The 10,764-nt window shown below is 42.4% G+C and overlaps 1 protein-coding gene across 2 annotated transcripts in view; it reads right to left on the reverse strand.

Annotated features, from left to right (window-relative positions):
• LOC102260650 (histone demethylase UTY-like) overlaps positions 1–10,764 on the reverse strand; it is a 306,332-nt gene that overhangs the window by 160,692 nt on the left and 134,876 nt on the right. The gene's annotated exons all lie outside the window — the stretch shown is intronic.

The raw sequence follows: 10,764 nt of genomic DNA on the forward strand, positions 1-10,764 counted from the left end.
TATCCCCCTCCCTTCCTCTCTGTAAAAGTCAATAAAATATATTTTTTTAAAAATGTAACTAGACAATAGTTTAAAAAAAAAAAAAGAATTGATACGAGCCCTAACGGGTTTGGCTCAGTGGATAGAGCGTCGGCCTGCGGATGCAAAAGTCCCAGGTTCGATTCCGGTCAAGGGCATGTACCTTGGTTGCGGGCACATACCCAGTGGGGTGTGCGCAGGAGGAAGCTGATCGATGTTTCTCTCTCATCAGTGTTTCTAACTCTCTATCCCTCTCCCTTCCTCTCTGTAAAAAATCAATAAAATATATTAAAAAAAAAAAAAGAATTGAAACCATAAAGCTCCTATGGTATAGAACAGCCATCTCCAACCTTTCAGACCTCACGGACCACCAGTCAGGGACCACTGTTATAGAAAACATAAGCATTAAAATCACAGGCATTTCTCTAAGCAATTATTTTTTCTGATAAATCTCCTTGGGCAAGGAAAACAAAACAGATGGGATTACATCAAACTAAAGAGTTTTGGACAGCAAAGGAAACCATCAACAAAACATAAAAACAACCCACTCAGTGGATGAAGATGCAACCCAAGCTTCCACCCAGCCCTGGCCTCTGCTCAAGGAGCTGGAAAAAAAAAAAAAAAAAAAAAAAGGAGGGACTGGGAGCAGCCGGAGCTGAGAAGCCAAGCCTCGCTGCTGTAGCCGGACCAAAGGCCTGGGTCCCGGGTGCCAAAGGAAAACCGGTGCTGGCAGACAGGGGAAGGAAGGCCTATCACGCAAATCTTCGTGCAATGGGCCACTAGTTGAAACTAAAAAAACAAACAATCCAATTTAAAAATGTACAGAGGATCTAAATAGAGATACCCCCAAAGAGGACATAGAGATGGCCAATCAATGTATAAAAAGATGCTCAATGTCACTAAATATCATATAAGTGCCAGTTAAAACCACAAAGACACAGCACTTCACACTTATCAGAATAGTTTTCATCAACAATTCAGTTTCTGGGACAAAGTGGAGAAAAGAATACTCTCCTACACTATTGGTGGGAATGCTCACTGGTGTAGCTACTATAGAAAACAGTATGGATGGTGCCCAAAATATTAACAAATGGGACTGCCTATAACCCAGCTATTCCAATTCTGCATATATATTCAAAATAACCCAAATAATTTGAAAGAATACATGCACCGCTATGATCATTGCTATGTTATTTAAAACTAGGGGCCCAGTGCACGAATTTATGCACCTTGAAAGGACCTGTTAGCCACTAGGCTGTGTGGGCACAGGGGTGGATCTCGGCCCATCCTCCATTCCCCTATCTGGCTGCTACTGCTGTGGCCCCCGGTCTCCTATCTGCCGGCAGTACCGCTCCCACTGCCACCGCTCCCATGCAAGGAAAGCGTGGAGCGATTGCGGCTAGTGCCAGCAGCAGCTCTGGGGCCGGCAGCGGATGAGAGCGGGGAGATCGCTGGCAGCAGGTGTGAGAGGCAGCTGCCGGACCCAATCGCCCCTCAGTAGTAGGGGGAGGTGGAGAAGCCCCCAGGGGCAATCGGGGCCCGCAGCTGCCGCTCATACCCACTGACGGCCCCGAGTGATCATGGCTGATGCCAGGCACCAACAGCAGGTACGAGCAGCGGCTCTGGAACTGGTAGCAGGTTCAAGTGGGACTGGCATCGGCAGCAGGTGCAAGCGCAAGGCAGGACTGCAGCATACAGGAACAAAAAATTGTCAGTAACCACCAAAGGCTCGTCCCAATGACAACTACTGTCCTGTCTTGGTCTGGAGCCACTGCTCACCTGCTCCAGCATCCCGTTACTCCCAACGCCCGCCGTGTTCCGCACGCGCACGCCCTGGTGGTCAGTAACAGTCATAGTGACAAGTTGTTAGGTTGTTCCACTGTCCAATCTATTTGCATATTAGAGATTTATACAGCTAGATAACCAAGCTATGGAAGGAAGCCAGCGTCCATCAGTAGATAGTGGGTAAAGAAGTTGTGGTACATATATACAATGGAATATTACTTGCCCATTAAAAAAAAACCGCTACCAAAGAAAAAAAATGGCGGAGGTATAGACGGACGTGTCCCATGCCTTGTCCCGGAACTGTTAGGGTGAGCAGCTGAAGTGGGTAACATACAGCCCGAATAAGCAGAGGATATTCAGCTGAGAGACAGTTTGCAGCCGGGAAAGGAAGAGGAATCCTGGAGAAAGCGGACTGAAAGCTGGAGACTGCGGCTAAAATCTTACCCGTAGTACCGGCTCAGCTGCGGAGACCGCGCCATCTTGAGTAGCTGTTTTTTCAAAAGGTATACTGTACACCCAAAGACCCGGCATCCAGAGATTGGCTGCGAACCTGAAGACACTAGATCTGGAACAGCGCGACTAAGTGGAGTCCTGCTTCTCACAGAAAGATCCAAGCAACAGCAGCCTCCTGATCACCACACCCCCTGTCTGAGGATCAGCAGCTGCATGTGAAGCCTCCCCCCACCAGCCAGAAGAGCCACCACAGCTGTGAATAGCACCCACCAGAGGAGCTGCTGCCAACTGAGGAGCAGCTGCTACCGCAACCGCCCGAGAAGCAACCACAGCTCGAAGAGCCACTGCCACCCAAGGAGCAGCCCCTGAATGACTCAACATCTAGATCTGTCGGTGAGATCAAACATGGGTAGACAAAGAAACCCCCAAAGAAAAGAAAAGGAGGACTCGTCAGAAAAGCAGCTAAGTGATACAGAGGCATGCAACATGACAGAAAAAGAATTCAGATTAAGGGTCCTAGAGTGCATAAACCGGTTGGGGGGAAAAAATCAACAACTTAGGCAAGAAGCAAGAAGAAACAGATGAAAAAATCAATACCTATGTAACAATCAAAAAGGAATGGATGAAAAAATCAATAACTTAGGTAAGAACCAAGAAGAAATGAAGAGCGATATAGCTGCAATAAAAAACACCATTGAAAGTATCAACAGTAGACTAGGAGAAGCGGAGGACCGAATTAGTGAATTAGAAGACAAGGAAGCAAAACACACCCAAACTGTACTGCAATTGGAGAAAAAAATTAAAAGACAGGAGGAGAGCCTAAGGGAGCTTTGGGACAACATGAAACGAAACAACATACGAATAATAGGGGTGCCAGAACAACAGAAAGATGAACAAGGATTAGAAAACCTACTCGAAGAAATAATATCAGAAAACTTCCCTGAAGTGGGGAAGAAAAAAGTCACACAAGCACAGAGAGTCCCAAACAAGGTGAACCCGAAAAGACCCACACCAAGACACATCATAATTACCATGGCAAATGTTCAGGACAAAGAGAGAATCTTAAAGGCTGCAAGAGAGAGACGGAAAGTTACATACAAGGGATCTCCCATTAGATTATCAAATGATTTCTCAACAGAAACACATCAGGCCAGAAAAGAATGGACAGAAATCTACAAAGTGATGCAAAGCAAAGGACTGAATCCAAGAATACTCTATCCAGCAAGGCTATCATTCAAAATTGAAGGGGAAATAAGAAGCTTCACAGACAAAAAAAGGCTAAGGGAGTTTATCACCACCAAGCCAGCCATGCAAGAAATGCTAAAGGGACTGGTGTAAAAAGAAGAAATAAAAAGCTCAGAAAGAAAACAGCCACACACACAAAAAAAGAAATGGCTACAAACAAGTACCTTTCAATAATAACTTTAAATGTAAACGGACTAAATGCTCCAACCAAAAGACATCGAGTGGCTGAATGGATAAAAAAACATGACCCATACATCTGCTGTCTACAAGAGACCCACCTCATTAGAAGGGACTCACACAGACTGAAAGTGAAGGGATGGAAAAATATCTTTCACGCAAATGGAAAGGAAAAGAAAGCTGGGGTAGCAATACTTATATCAGACAAAATAGACCTCAAAGTGAAGGCCATAACAAGAGATAAGGAAGGCCACTTCATAATACTAAAGGGATCAATACAACAAGAAGATATAACCCTGGTAAACATATATGCACCCAATGCAGGAGCACCCAAATACATAAAAAAACTCCTGGAAGATATCAAAGGAGAGATCGACAACAATACAATCATAGTAGGGGACTTTAATACACCACTGACACCACTGGATAAGCCCGCTAGACAAACAATCAGCAAAGAAACAGCAATCCTAAATGACTCACTAGATCAGATGGACTTAATTGACATCTTCAGAACACTTCACCCCAAAGCCATGGAATATACATTCCTCTCAGGTGCTCATGGGACATATTCAAAAATAGACCACATATTGGGTCACAAGCAAAGTCTCCACAAATTCAAGAAGATTGAAATCATAAAAAGCTTCTTCTCAGACCACGATGGCATAATGTTAGAAATAAACTACAATAAAAACAACCCAAAATACTCAAACACTTGGAAGCTGAATAGCATGTTATTAAATATTGATTGGGTTACCAATGACATCAAAGAAGAAATTAAAAACATCCTGGACACTAATGACAATGAAAACACAACAATCCAAAACCTATGGGACACAATGAAAGCAGTCCTGAGAGGGAAGTTTATAGCTCTACAGGCCTATCTCAAAAAACAAGAAAAAATGGTAGTAAATCATCTAACTCTACAACTCAAAGAATTAGAAAGAGAGCAACAAGAAAACCCCAGAGTGAGCAGAAGGAAGGAGATAATAAAGATTAGAGCAGAAATAAATGACATAGAGACCAAAAAAACAATACAGAAAATCAATGAAACCAAGAGCTGGTTCTTTGAAAGGATAAACAAGATCGACAAACCTCTAGCCAGGCTCACCAAGAAGCAAAGAGAGAGGACCCAAATAAACCAAATCAGAAACGATAGAGGCGAAATAACAACAGACCCCACAGAAATACAAATGATTGTTAAACAATACTATGGACAGCTCTACTCCAACAAACTAGACAACCTGGAGGAAATGGACAAATTCCTAGGAAAGTACAACATTCCAAAACTCAATCAGGAAGAATCTAAAAATCTCAATAGGCCAATAACTATGGAAGAAATTGAAGCAGTCATCAAAAAGCTCCCAGCAAACAAAAGCCCAGGACCAGATGGCTTCTCAGGGGAGTTTTACCAAACTTTCAAGGAAGAACTAAAACCTATCCTCCTCAGACTACTACAAAAAATTCAGGAGGAAGGAACACTTCCAAGCTCATTCTATGAAGCCAGCATCACCCTAATACCAAAACCAGGTAAAGACAACACAATGAAAGAGAATTACAGGCCAATATCCCTCATGAACATAGATGCCAAAATCCTCAACAAAATCTTAGCAAATCGGATCCAACAGTACATCAGAAAGATCATACACCATGACCAAGTAGGATTTATCCCAGGAATGCAAGGATGGTACAACATCCGTAAATCAATAAACGTAATACATCACATAAACAAATTGAAAGAAAAAAACCACATGGTCATATCAATTGATGCAGAAAAAGCATTCGACAAAATCCAACACCCATTTTTGATAAAAACTCTCAGCAAGGTGGGAATAGAAGGATCATACCTCAACATAATAAAAGCCATATATGACAGGCCCACAGCCAACATCATACTCAATGGACAAAAACTAACACCATTTCCCCTAAGAACAGGAACAAGACAGGGATGCCCACTCTCACCACTCCTGTTCAACATAGTACTGGAAGTATTAGCCATTGCAATTAGGCAAGAAGAAGAAATAAAAGGCATCCAAATTGGAAAAGAGGAAGTAAAACTGTCCTTATTTGCAGACGACATGATATTATACATACAAAACCCTAGAGACTCCATCAAAAAACTACTAGACTTAATACATGAATTTGGCAATGTAGCAGGATACAAAATTAACCCCAAGAAATCTGAGGCATTTCTATACACCAATAGTGAACTTTCAGAAAGAGAGATTATAAAAACAATCCCATTTACCATCGCACCAAAAAAATTAAGATACCTAGGAATAAACTTAACTAAAGAGGTAAAAGACCTCTACTCAGAAAACTACAGGACGTTGAAAAAAGAGATAGAGGAAGACATAAAGAGATGGAAGAACATACCATGTTCTTGGATTGGTAGAATCAACATCATTAAAATGTCCATACTACCCAAAGCAATCTATAAATTCAACGCACTTCCCATTAAAATACCAATGGCCTACTTCAAAGATCTAGAACGAACTCTCCAAAAATTCATCTGGAATAAAAAAAGACCCCGAATAGCTGCAGCGATCCTGAGAAAGAACAAAGTAGGTGGGATCTCAATGCCAGATATCAAGCTGTATTACAAAGCCACTGTTCTCAAAACTGCCTGGTACTGGCACAAGAACAGACATATAGATCAATGGAATAGAATAGAGAACCCAGAAATCAGCCCGAACCAATATGCTCAATTAATATTTGACAAAGGAGGCAAGAACATACAATGGAGCCAAGATAGTCTCTTCAATAAATGGTGTTGGGAAAATTGGACAGATATATGCAAGAAAATGAAACTAGACCACCAACTTACACCATACACAAGAATAAACTCAAAATGGATAAAGGACTTAAATGTACGACAGGAAACCATAAAAATTCTAGAAGAATCCAAAGGCAACAAAATCTCAGACATATGCCAAAGCAATTTCTTCACTGATACAGCTCCTAGGGCAGTTGAAACTAAAGAGAAAATGAACAAATGGGACTACATCAAAATAAAAAGCTTCTGCACAGCAAAAGAAACCATCAACAAAACAACAAGAAAACCCACTGCGTGGGAAAACATATTTGCCAACGTCATATCTGATAAGGGCCTAATCTCCAAAATTTATAGGGAACTCATACAACTTAACAAAAAGAAGATAAACAATCCAATCAAAAAATGGGCAAAGGATCTAAATAGACACCTTTCAAAAGAGGACATTCAGAAAGCCAAGAGACATATGAAAACATGCTCAAAGTCACTAATCATCCGAGAGATGCAAATCAAAACAACAATGAGGTACCATCTCACACCTGTCAGAATGGCTATCATCAACAAATCAACAAACGACAAGTGCTGGAGAGGATGTGGAGAAAAAGGAACACTTGTGCACTGCTGGTGGGAATGCAGACTGGTGCAGCCACTATGGAAGACAGTATGGAGTTTCCTCAAAAAACAAAACATGGAACTCCCATTTGACCCTGTGATCCCACTTCTAGGAATATATCCCAAGAAACCAGAAACACCAATCAGAAAGGATATGTGCACCCATATGTTCATAGCAGCACAATTCACCATAGCTAAGATCTGGAAACAGCCTAAGTGCCCATCAGTAGATGAATGGATTAGAAAACTGTGGTACATCTACACGATGGAATACTATGCTGCTGTAAAAAAGAAGGAACTCTTACAATTTGCAACGGCATGGATGAAAATAAATAAATAAAAATAAATAAATAAATGAAAGAAAAAAAAAACTACCATTTCAATAGCATTAATGAACCTAGAGCAGTGATTTCCAGCTTTTTCATCTCATTGCACATTTAAACTAATTACTAAAACTATGTGGCCCATCAAAAAGTACATTTTTGCAGATCTGACAAACTGGATGATTATTGTGTTGGTCGCTGTCATTTTTCATTCGATAATTTAAGAAAAAAATGGTCTGAGAAAAAAAAAATCCATTTTAAAAAAATTCTTGTGGCAAAAGATTGAAAATTGCTGACCTAGAGGGTATTAGGATGAGTGAAATAAGTCAGTCAGGAAAAGACAAATACCACATAATTTCACTTACATGTGGAATCTAGGAACAAATAAATGAACACACAAAACTGAAACACATAGATAAGAGAGAATATACAGATGGTGCCCAGAGGGGCACAGGTTTACAGGGCTGAGAAAAACAGGTGAAGGGATGGAGAAGTACAGATAGATAGTTATAAAATAAATACTCACAGGATTTTGTAAAATAAAGCATAGAGAATATAATTAGTAATCCTATGTTAAGAAAAGCCTAATATGCAAATTGCCCCCTTAACCAGAGTTCTGCTGGGAGTTCGACCAGTCGCTATGATGCACACTAACCACCAGGGGCAGACACTCCAACTGATAGGTTACCTTGCTGAGGGCGCTGGTGGGCTGGACTGGAAAGTGAAGTGTAAAGTGAGAGCCATCAGGAAGCTCCCAGGGTTAGGCCCAAGTCCCAGGTGGAGGTGGGTAGGGGCGGGAGCCAGGTGGGACCACATGGCACAGGAGGCTGCTACAGGTGATCCGAGAGCCGTGGACTGCACAACCCTCTGCAGCCTATGGCGTTCTCAGTGCACAATTTATAATCTTCAGAGCTGCTTCTTTTTTTTCCTTTTTTTTAGTTTTCCATCTTGTAACATTGCAAGGGATATTGCTCTCCGGCACCCCTTCTTCATGGGAACTTTTTTTTTTTTTTTTTTTTAAATATATTTTATTGATTTTTCACAGATCGGAAGGAGAGGGTTAGAGAGTTAGAAACATCAATGAGAGAGGAATGTCAATGAGCTGCCTCCTGCACACCCCCTACTGGGGATGTGCCCGCAACCAAGGTACATGCCCTTGGCTGGAATCAAACCTGGGACCATTCAGTCCACAGGCCAACGCTCTATCCACTGAGCCAAACCGGTTAGGGCAGAGCTGCTTCTTTTTTTTTTGCTACGTTTCACTAACTACTCCAAGAGAGTGGGTAGGACACAGCAGAGAGGGGGGTGGGGATGTGTTGGAGAGATTGAGCCCAAAACTTGAAAGGAAGTGGGAGGCAGTGAGGGGCACAGGGTGACAGCTGCTCAGGGGCCTAGAAAAAATGCTGGATGGGGGGACCCTGGTGCCTCTCCCACGAGACAGGCTCCATATCCCTCCATCCTCCTCCCCAAGACCTGTATCCCCAGCTCTCCTCTAAGGCCCTGCCTGGGCTTGTCCTGCAGAGCTCTGCACTGCCGCCTGGCCCCGCCCACACTGCCTCACCTGCATAGCCTCACCCACCCCCGCAGCCCCGCCCCACTCAGCCTTTGGAAAGCTCCACCTCCAGAGAAGAAAGGGGGAGGCTGCAGAAAAGACCTCGCAGGAGGACAGGGCAGAGCCCACCAAGTTAGATGGAGGGGAGAGAGGGAGAGACCCAACAGGACTGGGGACAGAGACAGACCTACTACTGGGATTGAGCCTGCAACAGCCTAGCCCAGCCCTGAAAAGGTGGCTGTGGGTGCTGGGTAATGACATCATGCAGCAACACCCGCCTTTCTCTCCCTCCCAACTAGCCTCCTTGGAGTTTCTTCAGCCCAGGAACAGAATTGCTTTATAGCCAGGTGCAAACATTTTACACTGTAACCAAATGTCTGTATAACCAAATGTACATTTTCCATGCCTCATTTCATTTGATCCTCACAGAAGTCCTGAAGTAGGTAGGTAGGAGATTCAGTGGAATCCTATTTTCTTTTCAGTAGCAGGAAAACAGAGATTTAGAAAGTTGACTAGACTGTAAAGAAGTAATAAATGGTGGATGTTGAAAATGACTTCAGGTTTTCACACTGTGCAGAATATAGTCAAACACTGCTGCAGTTAAATATCTTATCCTTTGTTCTCCCTGAATGATCTATAATAATAATCTGCTTCGTGTTGACATTTACTGCTGTGTTGCTGACAACTGAAAGAGAAGTTGGGGTGTTTCCCTGGGCTGAAAAAAGTTTAGTTAAAACAGAAAGCAGGTCTAATTAAGCAACTTTATCTATATATATAAAGTTCTTGCAGGTGCCAATCGCACGCATATGTTTCCATCTGTCATTGTCGATCATGAATTTGGTTAACACTTCTATAACAGAGAAAGAGTGAACAGCGATATTAAAATACAAGAAGGCCAGCACGCAAAATCGCGCAGCCCTGCCCTCCCTTCCCACGGGCCTCGTGACACTCACAGCCCCTCCCACCCGCGCTGGTCTTTGGTCATTACAGCGTTAGGTCCACAGGCCTTTTAAAATATAGATTTCTTCTAATTAATTTCCTTTCAATGTGCATGAATTTGTGCACCAGCCCTCTAGTATTAAATAGAAAATAAAATATAGAAAGAGCCCTGGAAAGAAAGGCTTGAGTACTGCCCCTGGTTAGTAATAGTACATATGTATTATGATTCACACATAAAGGTGGGGAAATTATTGCTATCCACAGGACTTCAAAGGGAGAGGAGAACTGGCGCCTTGCAAGAATAATTTTTATGGACTCTTTCTTTTGTACCTATTTCCTTTGACAATTTTAATTTGTATTCTCTTACTGTAATAAAAAAAAAAACACCAAAAAACATAAAGTAACTTAGTTCTAGGACTGACCTTAAGTTAGGGAACTCAGGGTGAAGTCAGTCTCTCTCTCTCTCTCTCTCTCTCTCTCTCTCTCTCTCTCACACACACACACACACACACATACACACACATACACAGGGCATGTACATACACACTGGGCACATGCACACAGTCTTTGCAATCAAGATAATGTATAAGAGGCCCTGGTCGGCTTGGCTTAGTGGATAGAGTGTCGGCCTGCAGACTGAAGGGTCCCAGGTTCGATCCTGGCCAGGGGCACATGCCTGGGTTGCCGGCTTGATCCCCCGGTGGGGGGGTACAGGAGGCAGCCGATCAATGTTTCTATCTCTCTCTCTCCTTCTCCCTTCCTCTCTGTAATCAATAAAGAAATATATTTTTTTAAAAAAAGATAATGTATAACAGATCTATATGCAAAAAAAGAACAAACATTCTACATAATCACAAATTCACAAAACCTTTTTTTTTTTTTTTTTTTTT

This window comes from Myotis brandtii, unplaced genomic scaffold (assembly GCF_000412655.1).
Source record: "Myotis brandtii unplaced genomic scaffold, ASM41265v1 scaffold1052, whole genome shotgun sequence".
Classification (NCBI taxonomy): domain Eukaryota; kingdom Metazoa; phylum Chordata; class Mammalia; order Chiroptera; family Vespertilionidae; genus Myotis; species Myotis brandtii.